Source organism: Phyllobates terribilis, unplaced genomic scaffold (assembly GCF_046119375.1).
Source record: "Phyllobates terribilis strain yellow unplaced genomic scaffold, ASM4611937v1 Scaffold_5__5_contigs__length_657084704, whole genome shotgun sequence".
NCBI lineage: Eukaryota > Metazoa > Chordata > Amphibia > Anura > Dendrobatidae > Phyllobates > Phyllobates terribilis.
The window spans coordinates 152,059,789-152,080,511 of NW_027362765.1; the positions used below are offsets into that span (position 1 = coordinate 152,059,789).

At 48.5% G+C, this 20,723-nt stretch overlaps 1 protein-coding gene across 2 annotated transcripts in view; it reads left to right on the forward strand.

The window, feature by feature from the left end:
• HIGD1B (HIG1 hypoxia inducible domain family member 1B) overlaps positions 1 to 20,723 on the forward strand; it is a 167,799-nt gene that overhangs the window by 134,857 nt on the left and 12,219 nt on the right. The gene's annotated exons all lie outside the window — the stretch shown is intronic.

A 20,723-nucleotide genomic window follows, 5' to 3' on the forward strand; every position in this document is an offset into this window, starting at 1 on the left:
GGGGTAGAGGAAGGTGCTCCAGAAGGAAATTCGAGCCCTCCTGTACCAGCAGCAGGTAAAACTAACAGGTGGTGAGATTGGTAATGTACGGGTGACAGACCCGAAACCCATTGTGATTCCCCCAATGAGTGAAATGCTGATTTGGTGTAGGGCAGCAATAGGTCTCAAGGGACAGAACTACCAGGCGGTAGTGGAGCCCACTAGCTCAGAGCACAGACCTACACTCCTAACTGCTAGAGGGGTAGTTGATGTACGCAATGGAAGGGTACCTGTACGTCTCCTAAATTGTGGGGAGGAGGAAGTTAAATTGCCACGATACGCCACTGTTGCCAGACTGTATACTGTGAATAATGATGCCATACACACAGTGGAATCCTTGACCCCAACGGATACAGTGGAGGACAATGACTCCGAAGCTCAGCTGGAGGAATGGTGTCAACAGCTCCATGTTGGGACTGACACCACTCCTGTCCACCAGAAACACGGTGTTTACAGAGTGGTTCAGGAATATGAGCAGGTGTTTAGTAAACACCCACTTGATTTTGGAAGGGTTAAAGGGGTACAACACCACATACCCACCGGTAACCATCCACCCATAAAGGAGCGTTACAGACCCATACCACCAGCACATTACCAAAAAGCCAAGGAAATGTTGCATGACATGAAAAAGGCAGGGGTAGTAAGGGATAGCTGTAGCCCCTGGGCAGCCCCCCTAGTCATGGTTAGAAAGAAGGACGGTAGCATGAGGATGTGTGTAGATTATAGACAAATTAATCGAATAACACATAAAGATGCATACCCTTTGCCCCGTATAGAGGAATCCCTGGCTGCACTAAAATCTGCCAATTACTTCTCCACATTGGATCTCACTAGTGGGTACTGGCAAGTCTCTGTTGCTGAGGAAGACCGGGAGAAGACAGCCTTCACCACCCCGATGGGATTATGCGAGTTCAACAGTATGCCGTTTGGACTCTGCAACGCCCCCGGGACGTTCCAGAGGCTGATGGAGTGTTGCTTAGGACACCGGAACTTTGAGACAGTGCTGCTGTACCTGGATGACGTTATCGTGTACTAGAGGACGTATGAAGACCATCTGAAGCACCTGGCGGAGGTATTTGAAGCATTGTCCCAGTATGGGATGAAACTAAAACCTTCCAAGTGCCATCTGCTCAAACAGAAGGTTCAGTACCTGGGACACGTAGTCAGGTCAGAGGGAGTAGCACCAGACCCGGAGAAGGTCACTGCCATCCAGAAATGGCCTGAACCAAGAGACATCAAGGAAGTATGTCAGTTTCTGGGACTGGTCGGATACTACAGGAGGTTCATAAAGGATTACGCCAAAAAGGCAGCACCTTTACAAGATCTCTTGGTAGGACAGTCCAAGAGAGGTAAAAATCCCCCATTCCAGTGGGGTAAGGAACAGGCTGAATCCTTTGCAGTAATGAAGGAAGTCCTAACTGGTGAAGAAATCCTGGCTTACCCTGACTACAGCCAGCCTTTCCTGTTGTACACCGACGCCAGCAACGAGGGACTGGGAGCTGTGTTGTCCTAGAAGCAAAACGGCAGAGAAAAGGTAATTGCGTATGCCAGTAGGAAGCTTCGCCCTACTGAGAGGAACCTGGAGAACTACAGTTCCTTCAATCTGGAGTTCCTTGCCTTGGTCTGGGCTATCACTGAAAGATTCAAGCATTACCTAGCCTCAACTAAATTCACAGCCTTTACCGACACTAATCCCTTGACACACCTGGAGACAGCCAGGTTGGGAGCCATGGAACAGCATTGGGTAGCCAGACTGTCGAATTATCAGTTCACAATCAAGTACCGGGCAGGTCACAAGAATACCAATGCTGATGCTTTGTCAAGAATGCCCCACCAGTCGGACACCGAGGATGAAGTGGATGATCTCGAAGAAATTGAACTACCTGCTTTCCACAGAAACGGAATGGTCCACGAGCAGCACGCCTCCAGAAGATGTCATGGTAGGACGCCAAACGGTCTACCTCATCACAGCTGGAAGGAGACCCAGGACAGTGACCTGGTTGTCAGCATCATCAAAAGACTGATAACCCAAGAAGGTTCTCACCTGGAGAAGGATGCTCCCCCACAAGCCAAACACCTGTGGAATGAGAGAAGCCAGCTGTTCATCTACAGAGAGAAGCTGTGCAGAAGGTATGTCAAGACCCATGAAATGGTGTGGCAGATTGTTGTACCTAGGACAGATATCCAGATGGTGTTAGAGGCCTACCACGATCAAGCAGGTCACTTTGGCTGGAAGAAGCTAGAAACCCTGCTGAAGGACCGGTTCTATTGGGTTGGAATGCGGAGTTCCATAGAAAAGTGGTGCCAGAATTGTGGACCCTGTAGCCTCAGAAGGAAAGACTACGGCAGCCAGAAAGCACCCTTACAGTCCATCAAAACAACCCAACCCCTGGAGATTGTCGCTCTGGATCACGTCAAACTGTCACCCAGCAGATCAGGCTACTCCTATGCCCTGACCATGGTGGATCACTATTCCCGGTTCCTGGTGGTAGCCCCTGTCAAGGATCTGACAGCAGAAACTGCAGCAAGAACATTCCAAGCCTACTTCTGCAGACCCCATGGGTATCCGGACAAGGTGCTAACAGATCAAGGCCCTGCTTTTGAAGCTGAGCTATTCAAGGTATTCTGTCACCTGTATGGATGCAAGAAGATCCGGACTACGCCATATCATCCGCAAACCAATGGTATGTGCAAGAAAATGAATACCATTGTTATAGACCTGCTAAAAACCCTACCTTTGGAAGAGAGGAACCAGTGGCCAGAAAAGCTACCTGACCTAGTGGACCTGTATAACCACATACCCGTGAGTTCTACAAATTGTACCCCAGCGTACCTTATGAGAGCAAGACCTGGAAAATTGCCCATGGATCTGGAGCTCGGAGTGGTAGAACCTACTGCAGATATGTCCACTGAAGACTGGGACACAAATCGGCAAGAGCAGTACAGGAAAGTACAGGCCTGTGTCGAAGACAGTCTAAACAGAGTAAGGGAAAGGCAAGAAGAACAGTACAATAAGCATGCACCAGCAGAACCCTTGGCACCTGGAGAAATAGGGCTAAAGCGGAAAAGAAGATGTCACAAGCTCGATGACCAGTGGGAAAGAGAGCCCTACACCATGTTAAACTCCAGATTTGACAACAGTAAAACCTGCCTGATCAGTAAGGATGGAGGTAACACGACTGCAACAGTCTCAAGAGACCACTTGAAATTGTGCCCAGGTCTACTGAAGACACCGGAGAAAGAAGCACCTCTTGTAATACCGGAGAAACCCGAGGAAGATGTACTTCATACAGTTCTAGGAGACTTCCCTGCGGACTGGCCTCAACTTGATGGAGCAGTTATTATACCAGTGATACACTTCTATCAGCAACCAGAAGAACCTCAACCACCAGTAGAACCTGTAAGCCCCCTAGAAGAACCTGCTCAGGAACAGGAAGAGTCCCCAGTAAGAGGAGGATCACCCGTTGAGGCGGAGCCTGAAGGCACAGTGTTCAGTGCACTTGCCAGTCCCATAGAGAGATTGAGGCAGTTTTATGACTTACCTACACGTAGACCTGAAAGGTTGGCGGATAGTGTATGCACAAACACCAGTACCACCCCAGTGCTACGAATGTCCACACGCAGCACAAAAGGCCAAATCCCTGCCAGGTTTAGGGATTAAAATACAAAATGCCTAAAGTATAAATAGTTACCCAGTTGGGTATTGTTACTGTTATTTATTATGTGAACTGCAAATAATATACTCATTTAGTTACCCGTAAGGGTATAAAAGACTTGTATGCTGAGGACTGTGAGCAGCCAAAAACTTTCCTTGTAAATAGTTGCACTTATCAATGTGCCCCTTACTTGTTGCATATAAGAAGACCACAGAACAAAAACCCGTTTGGTGTGGCCGAAGACGTGGTCCAACACCTGGATCACTTATGCCCTGTAGCCACGCCCAGGGCCTACATTGAGCGTTTTCAGGCGGGTCCCTCATGTTACTCTTGTTACACCTTCATCAGCGAAATGGACACCTGGTGACCGGACTTATTGTAACATTGTTGTTGTAGTTATTATTGTTATTGTTGTTACCTGTTTTAAAAAAAATTCTTCAGTCCAGGAGTACTGAATTGTACTATGGGGGAATGTGGCGCCCTGCTACTACAGGTACCACTGGACCCAAAAGGGTGCATGGATAGACTTCTCCACAAGAGGCCCTCATTACAAACAAACACCTCCACCCTTCCACCTCAGACCACCAGAGGGAGCCCTGTTAGGGATATATATTTGGAGGGTGGAGTCAGGCAGTTCAGTCAGAGTCTTAGTCTGAGAGACAGTGTGCTGGCACTTAGACCAGTGAAGGAGCAGCACGTCTGCTGATGTGTACTGAGGGCCCCGAGTGTGGCCGGAGCCAAAGAGGAGAGGAGAAAGGAGTTGAGGGGGCAGAGGAGCATCACAGGCTCACCCCAGAATACAAACCGGACACCGGGTCCGCGCCTACAGGGTCCTCTACACCCAGTAGGGATTACCGGCATACCAGGAGGATTACAGATACCTGGTCGACCTGAAGCTAAACCCTTTACAGGACTAGGAACCACGAAGGCCCCAGCGTCCAGGGATAGTGGTTGCCAGAGAAAGGTCCTACTACCAAGCGACAGGTGAGAGAACAACACAACACAGAAGCTAGGTCCAGTTGCAGGTTGGCCAGGAGCTTAGAGAGGGAGAAACAGACCAGGAGGCCTTATACCCGCTCACTGGGGAGAGTCCTTGTAACATACCTGGCGGCGTGCTTGCATAGTGCACCATCTCCCGCTCACTGGGGAGAGTCCTGAAATGCACCCTTCCTACCGAGTACCCTGGACCGTACCTGACATCTGCACCAGTAAAGGTACTGAAGTGAATCTCCTGTCTCTGTCAATTACTCCTGCTGTGCCATCTCTTCTGCACTACAACGCCCAGCATCACCATCTGCCCTAACACCTGCCCCAGGGGCCCGCTCTGCCTGTGGGGAGCAGAAACATCCCAGCTGCCATCCCATCACCCCCAGAGGTCTGCAGCAGCGCCGGTAACCATTACCGGGAACCACAGGTGGCCTCACAAGACACACTGTACACTAAAACCCCTTTTCAAGAGAGACCCCAGAGTACGGGCCCGGGAGCCGACTGCCGTGACATCCTAAACAAGGTAAAAGGCCCGGGTACCGAGTCCCCTATATCCCCCCTGGGCGAGACATCTCAATTCTCCATGTGCTCATCCCCACCCCCCACTCCCAATTCTCCATGTGCTCATCCCCACCCCCCACTCCCAATTCTCCATGTGCTCATCCCCACCCCCCACTCCCAATTCTCCATGTGCTCATCCCTACCCCCCACTCCCAATTCTCCATGCGCTCATCTCCACCCCCTACTCCCAATTCTCCATGTGCTCTTAACACACAGACACACACAATGCCTTACCTGACACACACACACTTGCCTGACCGCTCGCGCACACACACACACACACACACACACACGCTTGCCTGACCGCCCACCGCCATCCCCGGCCGCAACAGACTGAAAACTGAAGCCTGTCACAGGACCATGATGCAACTGGCGGATTAAAGGTACAGCATTCATTTCCGTCCGTCGGGTGCATCTTGCGCCAAGTTGCTGTCCCTAAGGGCCTGGTAAGCAGAAGCAAAGAGAGGGGGGCCCAGGCTGGCAGCCCCCCCTTTTTGCTTCTGGTCACCAGGCCCCATACAGCAGTAAGGGCAAGAATGCCGTGATGGCGGCCCTGAGCATTAAGGACACCATTGATCCTGACTAAATTCCCAACTCCATTTGCTGAAATGCAGTCCCAAACTTTCCAGGACCCTACATCATGCTTCACTGTTGCTTCCAGGCACTCATTATTTTACTGCTTGTCAGACCTTTGGCAAACTGCCTTCTGTTATAGCCAGATATTTCACATTTTGATCCATCAGTCCAGAGCACCTGCTGCCATTTTTCTTTACCCCGTTTCCTATGTTTTCATGTATATTTGAGTAACTTGGCCTTGTTTCAACGTCGAAGGTATGGTTTTTGGTTGCAGTTCTTCCATGAAGACCACTTTTGGCCAGACTTCTCCAAACAGTAGATGGGTGTATCTGGTTCCCACTGGTTGCTGCCTGTTTTCAACTGTTGGCACTGCTGGACTTCTTCTGATTTTGTAGTGAAGTAGGCATGATGTGTCTTTCCTCTTCTACACTGTTTCCTTGACTGGCCATTGTGTCTACGGTCTTCAACTGTCACGCTGTCTCTGTATACTGGAGGTAGGGGGCCTAAGCTGACCCTAAGCTGGGGCCCTGGCTAATCCCTCAACCTGGAGGTACTGTTAAAGGTACAGAGGTCCAGGCCGCCAGCGTAACCCCTACCTCCTGAGGATCCCTGCACCTAAGTAATCTAGTCCTGAGAAGGACCCCGATCACAACAAAAGGGGACAAGTAATAATATGCCCACACATAGTACTTAGACGAACGAGACAGTACAAGGGAAAAACCAAAACCACCTTGCATACAAAAACTACACAACTACAACAGAGGGAACACCAACGGGAAAGGAGATAAATGATAAAGCGAGGAAGGGAAAAAACTCTCCGAATACACTTATCTCTGAAACTCCAAATACCACGATCCGCTCTGTTAGTCTGCATGAAATGCTTTCACCGACACTTCCCTAACAGACCAGCAGGCATTTGAAGGAGTCTCACTACAGCAGCATTGATTGCAGCTGGGCGAGGCTGGACCTCGTCTAGCACAGAGAGAGAGAGAATTAACTCCCTCACTGCCGAAAAACACAAAGCACCAAAAAGTCAGCTGCGAGAAGTCAGGCTGTATAATCGTAACGATCTTCGTGGCGACACACCCGTGACAGTACCCCCCCTTCTACGAGGGGCCTCCGGACCCTCAGGGCCAGGTTTATCCGGGTGAGTCGTGTGGAAGGCCCGAACTAATCGGTCTGCGTTAATATCCGATGCAGGAACCCACATCCTCTCCTCAGGACCATACCCTTTCCAATGAACCAGGTACTGAAGGGACCGGCGATTAAAGCGTGAATCGATGACCCTCGATACCTGGAACTCCAAGTTACCCTTGACCACCACTGGAGGGGGAGGTAAAGGTGACGGTACCACCGGCGCCACATACCTCTTAAGCAACGATCTGTGGAACACGTTGTGAATTTTAAACGTAGGGGGGAGGTCAAGACGGAATGCCACCGGATTAATAATAGAACTGATTCTGTACGGCCCGATGAACCTGGGACCCAGTTTCCAGGAGGGAACCTTAAGTTTTATATTCCTGGTAGACAACCATACCCGATCGTTCACACTTAGGTCCGGACCAGACACTCTCCTCCTATCAGCCATACGTTTGTATCGGTTCCCCATAGTATTCAGATTCTTCAGCACCCCTCTCCATACTGAAGCGAGTGATGAGGAAAAACGTTCCTCCTCAGGAACCCCCGAAGAGCCCCCCCTACTGAAAGTACAAAACTGGGGGTGAAAACCATATGCCCCAAAAAACGGGGACTTACCAGTGGACTCGCTCCGCCTATTATTAAGAGCAAACTCTGCCAGAGGTAAGAAAGAAGCCCAGTCCTCCTGGTTCTCTGACACAAAACACCGGAGATATGTCTCCAAGCTCTGGTTCATACGTTCCGTCTGACCATTGGTCTGAGGATGAAAAGCCGATGAGAACGACAAATGCATACCCCGCCGTGCACAAAACGCCTTCCAGAACTTGGACACAAACTGAGACCCCCGATCAGACACCACCTCGGAGGGTACCCCGTGAAGCCTCACAATCTCCCCAATGAACACCTGCGCAAGAGTTTTGGCATTAGGGAGAGCCGGAAGAGCGATAAAATGTGCCATCTTGCTGAACCTGTCCACTACAACGAGTATGACCGTTTTACCCGAAGACGGAGGGAGGTCCGTAATAAAGTCCATAGACAGATGAGTCCAAGGACGCTCCGGGATCTTCAAAGGTAAGAGGGCCCCAGACGGACGGGTATGTGAGGTCTTAGAGCGCGCACAAACCCCACAGGACGCGACAAAAGTTACCACCTCCTTATGTAAGTTAGGCCACCAAAACCGACGCGAGAGGAGATCCACAGTTGCTCTACTCCCCGGGTGTCCTGCAAAAACTGAGTTATGGTGTGCCTCGATCACCTTTTGTCGCAACTGATCTGGAACAAACAGTCTCCCCGGAGGTCCAACAGGGGCGTCCCCCTGAGCCTCCAATACCTCCTCCTCCAGCTCAGAGCATACTGCCGAAACCACCACCCCCTCCTGAAGGATAGGAATCGGGTCGTCTGTATTCCCGGCCCCAGGGAAACTATGAGATAAGGCATCCGCCTTTACATTTTTTGACCCAGGACGATATGTAACGACAAAATTAAACCTGGTAAAAAACAATGACCACCTAGCTTGTCTGGGATTCAGACGTTTCGCGGACTCCAGATATAGCAGGTTCTTGTGATCGGTGATGACGGTGACCGGATGGACTGCCCCCTCCAAAAAATGGCGCCACTCCTCAAAAGCTAACTTAATGGCCAAGAGTTCCCTATTGCCGACATCGTAATTCCTCTCAGCGGACGACAATTTTTTAGAGAAAAAGGCGCACGGATGCCACTTACCAGGGGACGAACCTTGTGACAATACTGCTCCCACCCCTACCTCGGAAGCGTCTACCTCTACAATGAATGGCTGTGACGCATCCGGTTGAATGAGTATGGGTGCCGAGGCAAAACATTTTTTCAAGGAGGAGAATGCTTGACAAGCCTTGTCAGACCACCTAGAAAAATCCGTTCCCTTTTTAGTCATGTCTGTGAGAGGCTTAACCATGGACGAGAAATTACGAATGAACTTCCGGTAATAATTAGCAAACCCCAGGAAACGTTGTAGTGCCTTAAGATTCTCTGGCCGATCCCACTCAAGAACTGCCCGCACTTTCCCAGGGTCCATACGAAAACCGGACGCTGAAACCAGGAAGCCTAAAAACTGGAGTTCCTGTACGGCGAACACACACTTTTCCCATTTGGCATACAGTTTATTATCCCGCAAGATCTGTAACACCTGCCTAACGTGCTCCTGATGAGACACCAGATCCGGCGAGTAAATTAAGATATCATCCAGATATATGACAACAAACTGTCCCACCAGGCGGCGAAAAATGTCATTAACAAAGTGTTGGAACACCGCCGGGGCATTAGTCAGACCGAATGGCATGACAAGGTTCTCATAATGCCCCTCCGGAGTGTTAAACGCCGTCTTCCACTCATCCCCCTCCTTCATCCTAATCAGATTGTACGCCCCCCTGAGATCCAACTTAGAGAACCATTTGGCGCCCACGATCTGATTAAAGAGATCGGCAATAAGTGGGAGCGGATACGGATCTCGGACCGTAATCCGATTAAGTTCACGGAAATCCAGGCAAGGGCGTAGGCCTCCATCTTTCTTCTTAACAAAGAAGAACCCTGCAGCCACCGGTGAAGATGAAGGTCTAATATGCCCCTTAGCCAGACTTTCTGAAATATAATCCTTCATGGCCTGCCTCTCAGGACCAGAAAGGTTATACAATCTAGCTTTAGGTAACTTGGCCTCAGGGAGCAGTTTTACAGAACAGTCATACTCGCGATGAGGAGGTAGTTCCTGACACCCTTTCTCCGAGAATACATCCTCAAAGTCCGCCAGAAATGGAGGTAAGACCCAAGGAGTAACCGCACCGATGACCGTGTTCATGCAGTTTTTATTACAGAATTTACTCCATTGGCTTATCTCTCTGGTTTGCCAATTAATAACCGGGTTATGCTTAGTTAACCAAGGAAGGCCCAACACTATAGGAGTGGGAAGACCCTCCAACACGTAGCAAGACAACAGTTCTTTATGTATCGCCCCCACTTGAAGTTTTACGTCATGCACAGCTTGCAAAAAACTTCCCTGACCGAGAGGCCTGGCATCGATCGAGAATATGGGGATGGGTTTAGCCAACTCACTCAATCGCATACCCTGAACCCGGGCAAACCGAGCATCAACCAGATTAGCCCCGGCCCCACTATCCAGAAGAACAGATATCCTCTCAGTTCTCATACCCACCACCACCTCCGCCGGTACGAGAAACTGAGACGAACCTAGGGACGAAATACCTACTCCCAGATTGCCGTCCACCACACAACCTGGGATCAACAGTTTTCCGACGACTCTTCACCCTGCAAGGGACGGGATGGACACCCCCCAATAAAATGTCCCTTTCTCCCGCAGAAGAAACACCTTCCTGTCTTATGGCGCACCACCGGTCCCCTCCCCCGAAATGATGTCCCTCCTAATTGCATAGGCTCCTCTGGACTGACCAGGGGAACCACCATATGAGGGGACCTTGTAGGAGGTGGAGTCATCACAGGGGGTAGAGTTATCCCGCACCTCTCCCGAAGCCGTCTGTCAACGCGAATAGCAAGGGCCATAGCGGCTTCCAGTGACGCGGGAGAGTCATACTGTGCCAACACATCCTGTAATTTGTCGGATAAACCTTGACAAAACTGGCTCCTAAGAGCCGGGTCATTCCACTGGGTGTCCGTGGCCCACCTACGGAACTCCGAACAGAATTCCTCCGCCGGACGATCTCCCTGCTGGATCCTACGTAACTTAGACTCAGCAAGGGAGATCCGATCTGGGTCATCATATACGAGTCCCAGAGCAGCGAAAAACCTATCCACTGACTGGAGAGCCGGGGAGCCCGGGGGAAGAGAGAACGCCCAAGATTGTGGGTCCCCTTGTAGGAGCGAGATGACAATTCCCACCCTTTGTTCTTCACTCCCCGATGAACGAGGCCGCAGCCGAAAGTACAACTTGCATGCCTCCCGGAAAACAAAAAACTTGTCCCGCCCCCCAGTGAACCTGTCAGGGAGAGCTACTTTAGGTTCTGGTCCGGCTTGCTCCTGAGGATACAAAACCTTGGACCTAACATCCGCCAGCTCCATGGACAAACTGCAACTGCCGAGCTAGACCGGCTACTGGATCCATGGTAGCTGGAGAAAAACTAAGTGGTCGGTGAAAATGTCACGCTGTCTCTGTATACTGGAGGTAGGGGGCCTAAGCTGACCCTAAGCTGGGGCCCTGGCTAATCCCTCAACCTGGAGGTACTGTTAAAGGTACAGAGGTACAGGCCGCCAGCGTAACCCCTACCTCCTGAGGATCCCTGCACCTAAGTAATCTAGTCCTGAGAAGGACCCCGATCACAACAAAAGGGGACAAGTAATAATATGCCCACACACAGTACTTAGACGAACGAGACAGTACAAGGGATAAACCAAAACCACCTTGCATACAAAAACTACACAACTACAACAGAGGGAACACCAACGGGAAAGGAGATAAATGATAAAGCGAGGAAGGGAAAAAACTCTCCGAATACACTTATCTCTGAAACTCCAAATACCACGATCCGCTCTGTTAGTCTGCATGAAATGCTTTTGTGGCACCCCAGGGGTCTGGTTTCCACAGTAACGGCAGTGTTATGTCTGAGAGCAGGTGGGAGGTCTCTTGGTCAGGAATCCTATGCATGCCACACCTCCTGCCCAGTCCTGGGAGGGGAAGAACTTCCCCTATATAAACCTGGGGCTGAGGCAGGGTTAGACAGTTCAGAGGGAGAGTTCAGCCAGGAGGGCTGACAGGGAGCTGTGGCTCCGGCTGGGCCCAGCTCCTGGGCCATGCCAGAAGTAGAGACAGAGAAGAGAAGCAGCTATGGGAAGAAACAACAGTAGCTCTGTGGGAGCAGTGTTACAAGGAGTCAGGGGCTGGCAGCTGCAGAGCTCGCCCTGACTGAGAAGATTTCTTACCGGACCCGGAGTCCGAGGCTGTGGGGACTAACTCCTACCCAGCAGCAGAATCCGTCAGGCAGGGGATTTCAGGTCCTCTGGCCAAGAAACACGAAGGCACGGTCACACGCGTGGGACCAGCACCGCCGTCGTGGAGCGGAAGCTACTAGAAGGCCCCGAGTCACCGGCCATACGGGTGAGCACCACACGGTACACTCAGGGACGTGGGCTACTTATACCCGCTTCTAGCAAGGTAGCCAGAAGAGTATCGTTAGTTTGGGAGGCCTACAACTCCGCCTGGCCAGGGGAGATCCCATCTGCTCAAGGACTGACCAGGCCCCAATCGCTAGCCAGTACTCCGGGAGGGTCTATCGTTGTCACCAGTAAAGACCCTGAACTACACCGTACCGTCTCTGAGTGGTTCCTGCTACCCCCATCATCCACATCGGCTGCCCTGAGGCCATACCCCTCCCGTTGGGGGTTATACTATCACGCTGCACAATCCTACCACCGGCCTCAGCGGTCTGCCCTGCAGCAGCAGCTCCTTAGCTGTACTCAACGGGTGGCGTAGTCGTCCAACATCTACCGCTAATACAGCGCCACTTAGTCTGACTCCCTGGGCACGGACCGGATCACCGCCACGAGACTACAACCCTCAAGAGATCCGGCTCCGGGTAAGCTCCCGCGTGCGCAACGCAGCGCGACACAGGCCCAGGGGCGCGTCACTTTCACCGACACTTCCCTAACAGACCAGCAGGCATTTGAAGGAGTCTCACTACAGCAGCATTGATTGCAGCTGGGCGAGGCTGGACCTCGTCTAGCACAGAGAGAGAGAGAATTAACTCCCTCACTGCCGAAAAACACAAAGCACCAAAAAGTCAGCTGCGAGAAGTCAGGCTGTGTAATCGTGACGATCTTCGTGGCGACACACCCGTGACATCAACATTGCCCATTGCTTGGTCTCCTCAATGCTGAGAAATAGAGGCAGATACTTATCCATCATGTAATACAATCAGGGAGGCATCTGATTGGCTCCAAATTTATTCTGTAGCAGAACAATAACTGCAAACCAATGTCATTAAGAACTATTGTTAGCGTAAAGAAGAACAAGGTGTCCTGAAAGTGATGATATGGCCCCCAGAGAGCCCTCATCTCAACATAATTCTGAGTCTGTGAAGGATTACTCGAAGAGACAGAAGGATATGTGCAAGCCTACATCTACAGAGGATCTACGGTTAGTTCTCCAAGATGTCTGGAACAACCACCCTGCTGAGTTCCTTCAAAAACTGTGTACAAGTGTACCTAAAAGAAATTATGTTTCAAATGCAATGGGTGGTCACACCATATATTGATTTAAATTTTATTTCTCTTTCATTCATTCACTTTGCATTTTGTTAACCGATAAAAACAAACTATTACCATTTCTATTTTTGAAAACATTCTTACTTACCAGTATTTTTCCACTCCTGCCTACATTTTTGCACTGTAATGTATATTGACATGTGATGTATTACCGTACTTTTTTTCTATTTTTACTCCTGTAATCTACCTGTAATCCTTGGTTTTGCACTACCTAAGGTCCACTTATGCCTGAAACACTAAGTATGTTATGTACAGTAGTTACACAATTGGCACAATGGCTATTGTTCCAGTTCATGGAAATATTGTCTTTAAAATGGTTTTATGATTTATGCATATTTTTTCCAGGCAAGCAGAGAAAATATCAATTAGGGATGTGCTTCCCTTATCTCATCCGTCCCTGTCCCGCTGAACTCTCCCGCTTTCTCCCCCTACTGCGGTCCCCACACCCTCAGAGACTACAGGAAAGTGGTAGACAACTGTAGAATACCCTGTGTATAAACAGAAGATCATGAGAAAGAAACATGTGGTCACATCCGATGGGAACCTGTGGATCCTCACAGCTGGAGACGGCTTGGTAGTTGAGTGTCTCCTCCCTCTCCTAACCACAATCATTGGATCTGTCCTATGTATACGCTGAATTCATCACATAAATGTTGGGCAGCATAATCTTATTATTATTATGTACAGTACATTGTGTTACTGTATATTGATCTACATGCAGACTAAAAACTTATCCCAGAAAATGCAATCATTCATTGCTATTCTTCATCTACACTCCACTGTAATGTTACCAGGCATACTGAAAGAGCTTTTCATATTTAAAGGGTCTGTCCACTTTGAATTCCAAGATCTTAAGCTGCTCAAACACATGGAGATAGCCATCACCCGAACAGACAGCTATATATTCCGACTACCCCATACAGATGAGCGCTTGACGAATGCTCATGTATTTTCAATAGGGAGAGAGAAGAAAGTCGCTGCCAGACACTTTCAGCAGGGGCTTATCTCCCCCAAAAACTAAAGCATATTGAAATTCTGACTAGTTGATTCTCCTCTCCAGTGACATCATCTTTCAGGTAAGCATCAGGATACGGCCACCCCCATACATATCAGAAGGTTGGCCAGTCCCACCAAAATCAGTGAGTTTGTCCAACTTTCATCTAATCACAGAACATTCCCTGCTGCTGAGACCCTCACCAGTAAACTGTAATCTGTGAAGTATCACTGCAGCAAGAGTTAAAGGGAATTTGTCACGTTCAGAGACACGGTTTACCTGCAGATATAGGAGTATTCTGTAGATAATTAGCATATCAATCCTCCTTAGTCAGTTTACTAGAGCAGCAGTTTCAGGGAGAAAATTAACTTTTATTCTCCCTGCAGCCACTCATTTCCACTCATCAGGGCGGTGTAGGGAAATAGAACAGTCACCGCTCACTATAGATTGCACATGGCTGTAATTACTCCCAGGCATTTTGTCTAACAGCCTGGTCCGCAGCGCATATGTTCACAGCAAACTGTCAAGCAAACTGCACGTGAGTAATTACAGTGAGAGCTCCTGCAGACAACTGTGTTTTCGGTCCTAGTGCGATCCGACAAAAACATTGAATCGCAACCGGACCAATGTTACTCTATAGGACTGTGCACATGTACGATTTTTCCCTCGGACAGAGTCTGAGAAAAAATTGCAGCATGCATGATTTGCATCCGATATTCAGATCGCACATGGCTATGCAAGTCCATGGGAAAATTCAGACCACACTCGGGTGACATGAAAGTGCAGTGTGATTTTCACGGACAGACAAAATGGAGAAGATGAAAACATTTTTTGCCATCTTCTCCGCATCAGGGAAAATCGAATCACACTTTGATCACACGCTGATCAAACACTGATCAGAGTGTAATTAGCATAATCGCCCCAATTCTCTTGGATGAGAGAAAATTCAGTGGTGTGACGCTAGCCTGACTGAAATAGATTCCTGCATTGCCATGATTACTGGAAGCGAGTGGCTGCAGGAAGAATAAAACGTCATTTTCTCCCTGTAGCCGCTGATCCAGTAGTCCAGTTTAGCAGGATTTATATTCTATTTACCTACAGGTAAATAGTGTTTCTGGATATGCCAGGTTCCCTACAAATTACCTGCAATTTCAACAAAGAATTAAGTATTATGCAGTTACCATTGAAATCAATGGACAGTGTGTCCTCTAAAGAGTGAGACATTTTTGTAGTCACTCTCTGCTCTAGCTAACAGATGAGGAACCTCCCTCTATTAATTCAGGATATTTAAAAGGAGCTTGTCTCATGGATTTGCCACCACCAAATTACTAATATCTTTTACATTACACCAGGTTCAGAAGAGCAAAATATAGTTTGATTTTCATACAGGAAAAAAAACGGATGATTTTCATCTGTATTGTCATTTGTATTCCATCCGGATGCGATCCATGTGTCCATTTTTTTTACATTTGTATGTTGCAATGTTAAAAATTGCAATGTATCTAAAAATTGGATGCAATGCAAATGATCCAGTACGTGCAATATGCTTATTACCCACAAATTGCGATCTGAACAGGTCACTTGAATAATTGCACAGTCCCGGCTATAATATCACCAACTGTGTTCATCATTAGCACGCCAAATGCAGGCCGACATCACCAGAATAACTGCTGAAATCCTGATTCCTGGGTACACATAGTGAATTGGGGTGTACCCGTTCGCCTCCATCTGCACAATATGCATGTGCCAGAAGCTGGGAGACAGATTGCAGCAGCACAGCCCTCTCTGTTTCCTGCGCTTGCTCAGAAAGTAGGTTTTCAACAGTTGTTCTGGTGGCATTGGACCCTTTTTGGCATGTCAATGACTCCACAGTGCGTGTGATTACAGCCAAGGCAGTTTGACTATTCAAAGGAACAGCCGCCCAGATTACTAGTTGCTCTAATTAGCATATTGCACATGCCACATGATAAATTCATTTTTTACAGTGTACCTTTTTAGAAAGATTTTAGAAAATCTTGTCTGTAAAAGAGAGGAGTAATGTGGCGCCCCTGCGGGTTCAATCGCCACAGAGGTACTGCATCTCACCCAGAGGTGTGGTACCCCACTCTCAGGTAAGAAGGGAGTACTACCTGGGACCCACACACCCACATCCAATACACTCCACTTCAGTAGGGAAGGGCGAGATTGCTCCTAAGGGAGAGCACAGTCCCTGGTCCCTAGCTGGGGGGTGGAACCATGTAGTGGGTGTGGGTGGAGGAAGTAGATCAGGGGAGCACAGACAGGAAGAGGATAAGAAGAAGGGGAACCATCTGGAAGCAGTCAGTTCGGAGTCAGAGAGACAGAGTGAGAGTTGGGAGCAGGAGCTCAGGAGGAGCTCTGCTCAGTGGGAGTGGAGAAAGGAACAGGGCCCAGTGAGAGAGGCCCAGGAGAAGGAAGGAGAGAAGAGAGGAGCAGTGACAAGGGCTCCAGGAGGAATAGAGGGGATCCCAGGGGCACGGTGAGTGCAGAGGCCACCCGTGCGCCCGAATTCACGCTGATGTGGAGGGATCAGGTCGCAGAGAGGGGACCGGCTCCTAAACTAGTGAAGAACAGCCAGGCTCAGCTAGACATCCGGAGGCTGCTGCATTTCCAATGTGCTGCAGCCAACAGCCACAATTACATCGCCGAAAAGGTGGCCGCATAGGGTCCAGGGGATTGCATGTCACCCGACAAAGCCCGAGGTCGGTGGCTTGGGATACTGATTGTGAGGCGCAGGGCAGGAGGGTGAGAGCCAGTGCAGTGAGACGACCTGGAAAGGTACATAGAACGGGGTCCCGTTTAAGTGCTCCTGAGGTACCTGAGAGTTTGCTGGATCACTACCCCGGAGGACACAGGACGATGTGGGCGGTTATAATCCGGAAAGTGTAACCTGAGGAACTTAACAACTGTGAGTAAAATCTGAAGACTGCACCCCACTGTGTCCTTGAATAATTGCTGTGCCATCACCAGCCCTGCAATACACTGCACCAACAATATCTGCCTCATAAAATCACCATCTACTGCCCTGGAGCTAAGCTCTGCCTGTGGAGAGCTGAACCAACTCTGCTGCGTCACCATCAGCTCCAGAGGATCCGCACCGCAGCGGCTGCCTCATATAGCTGCATACCGCAGGTGGCGTCACGAACATTATTATCCTAAAAACGTTATTCCCTTTTACTTTCCCTTTAATTGACCGCCCTGGGTCACGGACCGGGTCACTGCCACCGTGACATCCCCCAGCATCGACCGGCCCGGTACCAAGTACCTCACGGCCCAGGGGGGCGCTTCAGTGACGTGGTGGTGCTAGTTTGGTGTGTCAAATCCATGTAACAGATTCCCTTTAAACATGGGTTTCCTACAGGAGTCAATCTCAGCCATAATACCTTAGAGTATGGTAAAAATGTTATAATTATTACTAGACCATTGGTAGTAATGATGTTTTAATAATAATTCAGTAATTGATATTATTCATATCTATTTGGTGGAGAATATCTATTTAGGCTAAATAATCCTAATATGAAAATTTCTAGTTTTGAAATTCAGGATACATTTGGCCATTGTATCAAAAGACCCCACACAAGTTCCAAAAATAATAACAAGCTCTCTGTATGGGGCACTATGCCCCTATGTAGATGTGGGTATGGTATTGATGACTAGTGTTGGAATGTTTCACCAGATGACAAGAGGATCCTTGGGTGGGCCCTGGCCCTGGCCCTGGCATAATGGGGCCCAGCCACAGTGATATCACATAATAGTACAGTTGCAATTATTCAACCCCCTTGCAATTTAGGTTTTCAAACTTTCTACTGTTTGCAATAAACAATAACATTTAAAATAGCTCAACACAACTAATATAACCAATGGTTTCTGCAAATTTAACACAAAGGCCCAGATTCTCTAAAGTGTTGTCGCCAGAATTCTGGTGTGAAACACTTTGAGAAGTGGCAAAAATTTTTCATGCACAATGCAAATTTATGTATTTGATGTACAATGGCTTTCAGCTAACCAATATTCTTGGGTTTCCATGCCGCAATCACCTTATACAAATTCCACCAAAGCTTGTCTATGCCCCCTTGAGACTCCGCCCAGGCTCTGAGCCAGCTCCGCCTCCATCCCTCAAATCTTCCAGTCACACCGCTCACTCTTGGAAAAACTCCACTTCTGCACCCCCCCTCACCAATCACACATTAAAAGCTGCTGGATATCACATACATATCCAGCAGCTTTTGTTTTGGCCAAAAGATTTTTTTAAGCCACCACCAGGACAAGGTAGACTCTTCTGGTAGGGCCATACTCTACTCTAATCTATTAAACATCTTTTAAAATATCCAGTACTTTTTTTAGGTTTATTTTTATTTATATTTCTTGAAGAGAATGTATCACATAATTTTTTTAAAATGACCAATAATACCACATACAAGGAACAAATACCACCACACCATGACTAAATCACATATTGCCACCACATAGTGACTGAATAATATTACATACAAGGAACAAATACTGCCACACCATGACCAAACCACATATTACCATAACATAGTGACCGAATACTCCAAAACTGATCATTAATAAAAAAAAACAACACAATACTAATATTACCATAAGTGCCATTATACACAGGAGCTCTGTACATAGTATAGAGTGTCAGTGTACAAGTAATACAGTGATCACCAGTGACATTATAAGCAGGAGCTCTGTGTATAGTGTCAGTGTACAGGTAATACAGGGATCACTAGTGACATTATAAGCAGGAGCTCTGTGTATAGTGTCAGTGTACAGGTAATATAGGGATCACTAGTGACATTATACACAGGAGCTCTGTATATGGTTTACAGGTAATACAGTGATCACCAGTGACATTATACACAGGAGCTCAGTATATAGTGTCAGTGTACAGGTAATACAGTGATCACAAGTGACATTAAACACAGGAGCTCAGTATATAGTGTCAGTGTACAGATAATACAGTGATCACCAGTAAGATTATACATAAGAGCTCTGTATATAGTGTACTGGTAATACAGTGATCACCAGTGACATTATACGCAGGAGCTCTGTATAGAGTGTATAGTGTAAAGGTAATACAGTGAACATCGGTGACATTATACACAGGAGCTCTGTACATTGTATACAGTGTATACTGTCAGTGTACAGATAACACACTGACTCACCAGTGACGTCTCTAATTGAAGTTCTTCATCTTCGCTTTTCTCCTTCATCCAGCGCAGACCGCCATCTCTACTTCCAGCCAGGACTCGTCTCACCATAAAATAACACACAGTTATCTAGAGCACATTCCCCATCTTCTACACTACACAGCTGAATACAGACATGCACCCGCCATTAATATATAATTAATTATTATGCAACACACCATTCCAAATATAAATTGTAATCCACCACTGTGCCCCCACTAATTGTAAATAGCCACTTTCCCCACCTAATAAATATAGAAATTAATTAGAATCTGTACTCTTTCCCCCAATTCATTACCAGTCACACTCAGTCTTCCTCAATGCTCCCTCTCTCAATTCATTATATTTACATGCCCCCCTCCACCCCAATTCATTTTGTCATGTCCTCTCTCTCTCCCACCCCCACTTCATCAGCATTTACTCCCCCCACCCCAATTCACCTTCATTTGTTGTCCCCCACCCTCAATTCATTATTTGCTCTCCCCATGCCCACTCCCAATTCACTTGTTCTCCCCACCCCCATTCTTCATTTGCCCTCCCCCTTCCACTCTTAATTCATCATTAGCTCTCCCCACCCCCAACTCCCAGCTCATTATTTGCTCTCCCCAGTCCCAGTTCATCATATGCTCTCCCCACCCCAACTCCCAGTCCTTCATATGCTCTCCCCACCCACCACCCCCACTCCCAGTTCATCATATGCTCTCCTCACTCCCAGTTCATCATATGCTCTCCCCACCCCCCACTCCTAGTTTATCATGTGCTCTCCCCACACCCCACTCCCATTTCATCATGTGCTCTCCCCACCCCCAGTTCATCATGTGCTCTCCCCACTCCCAGTTCATCATATGCTCTCTCCACCCCCCCACTCCCAGTTCATCATATTCTCTCCCCACCACCCACTCCCACTCCATCATGTGCTCTCCCCACCCTCACTCCCAATTCATCATGTGATCTCCCTCCAAGACCATTTAATTAATTTTATTAAAAAAAAAGTTTTCAGACTTACCTCTTATCCGATCTCTTGCAGGCGCAACTCCACTTCCAGACTGGCATCCTGGCGCTCGATGCCGGCGAGTGCACGATGATGTCATCGCGTACGTGCCGACTCCAGCGCTTCACAGAAGAGGCAGAGGGACTCCCTTGGAGCTGCACGGCCATTCAGCCGTGAGAGGTCCAAGGCAGAAGCTCCCTGCGCTGAGATGTACGCCGCCACCGGCAGCAGCAAGCCAACACGCGATACCTCGGGGCCCGGTTAGCAGAAGCACAAGATGGGGGGCCCTAGACTGGGTCCCCACT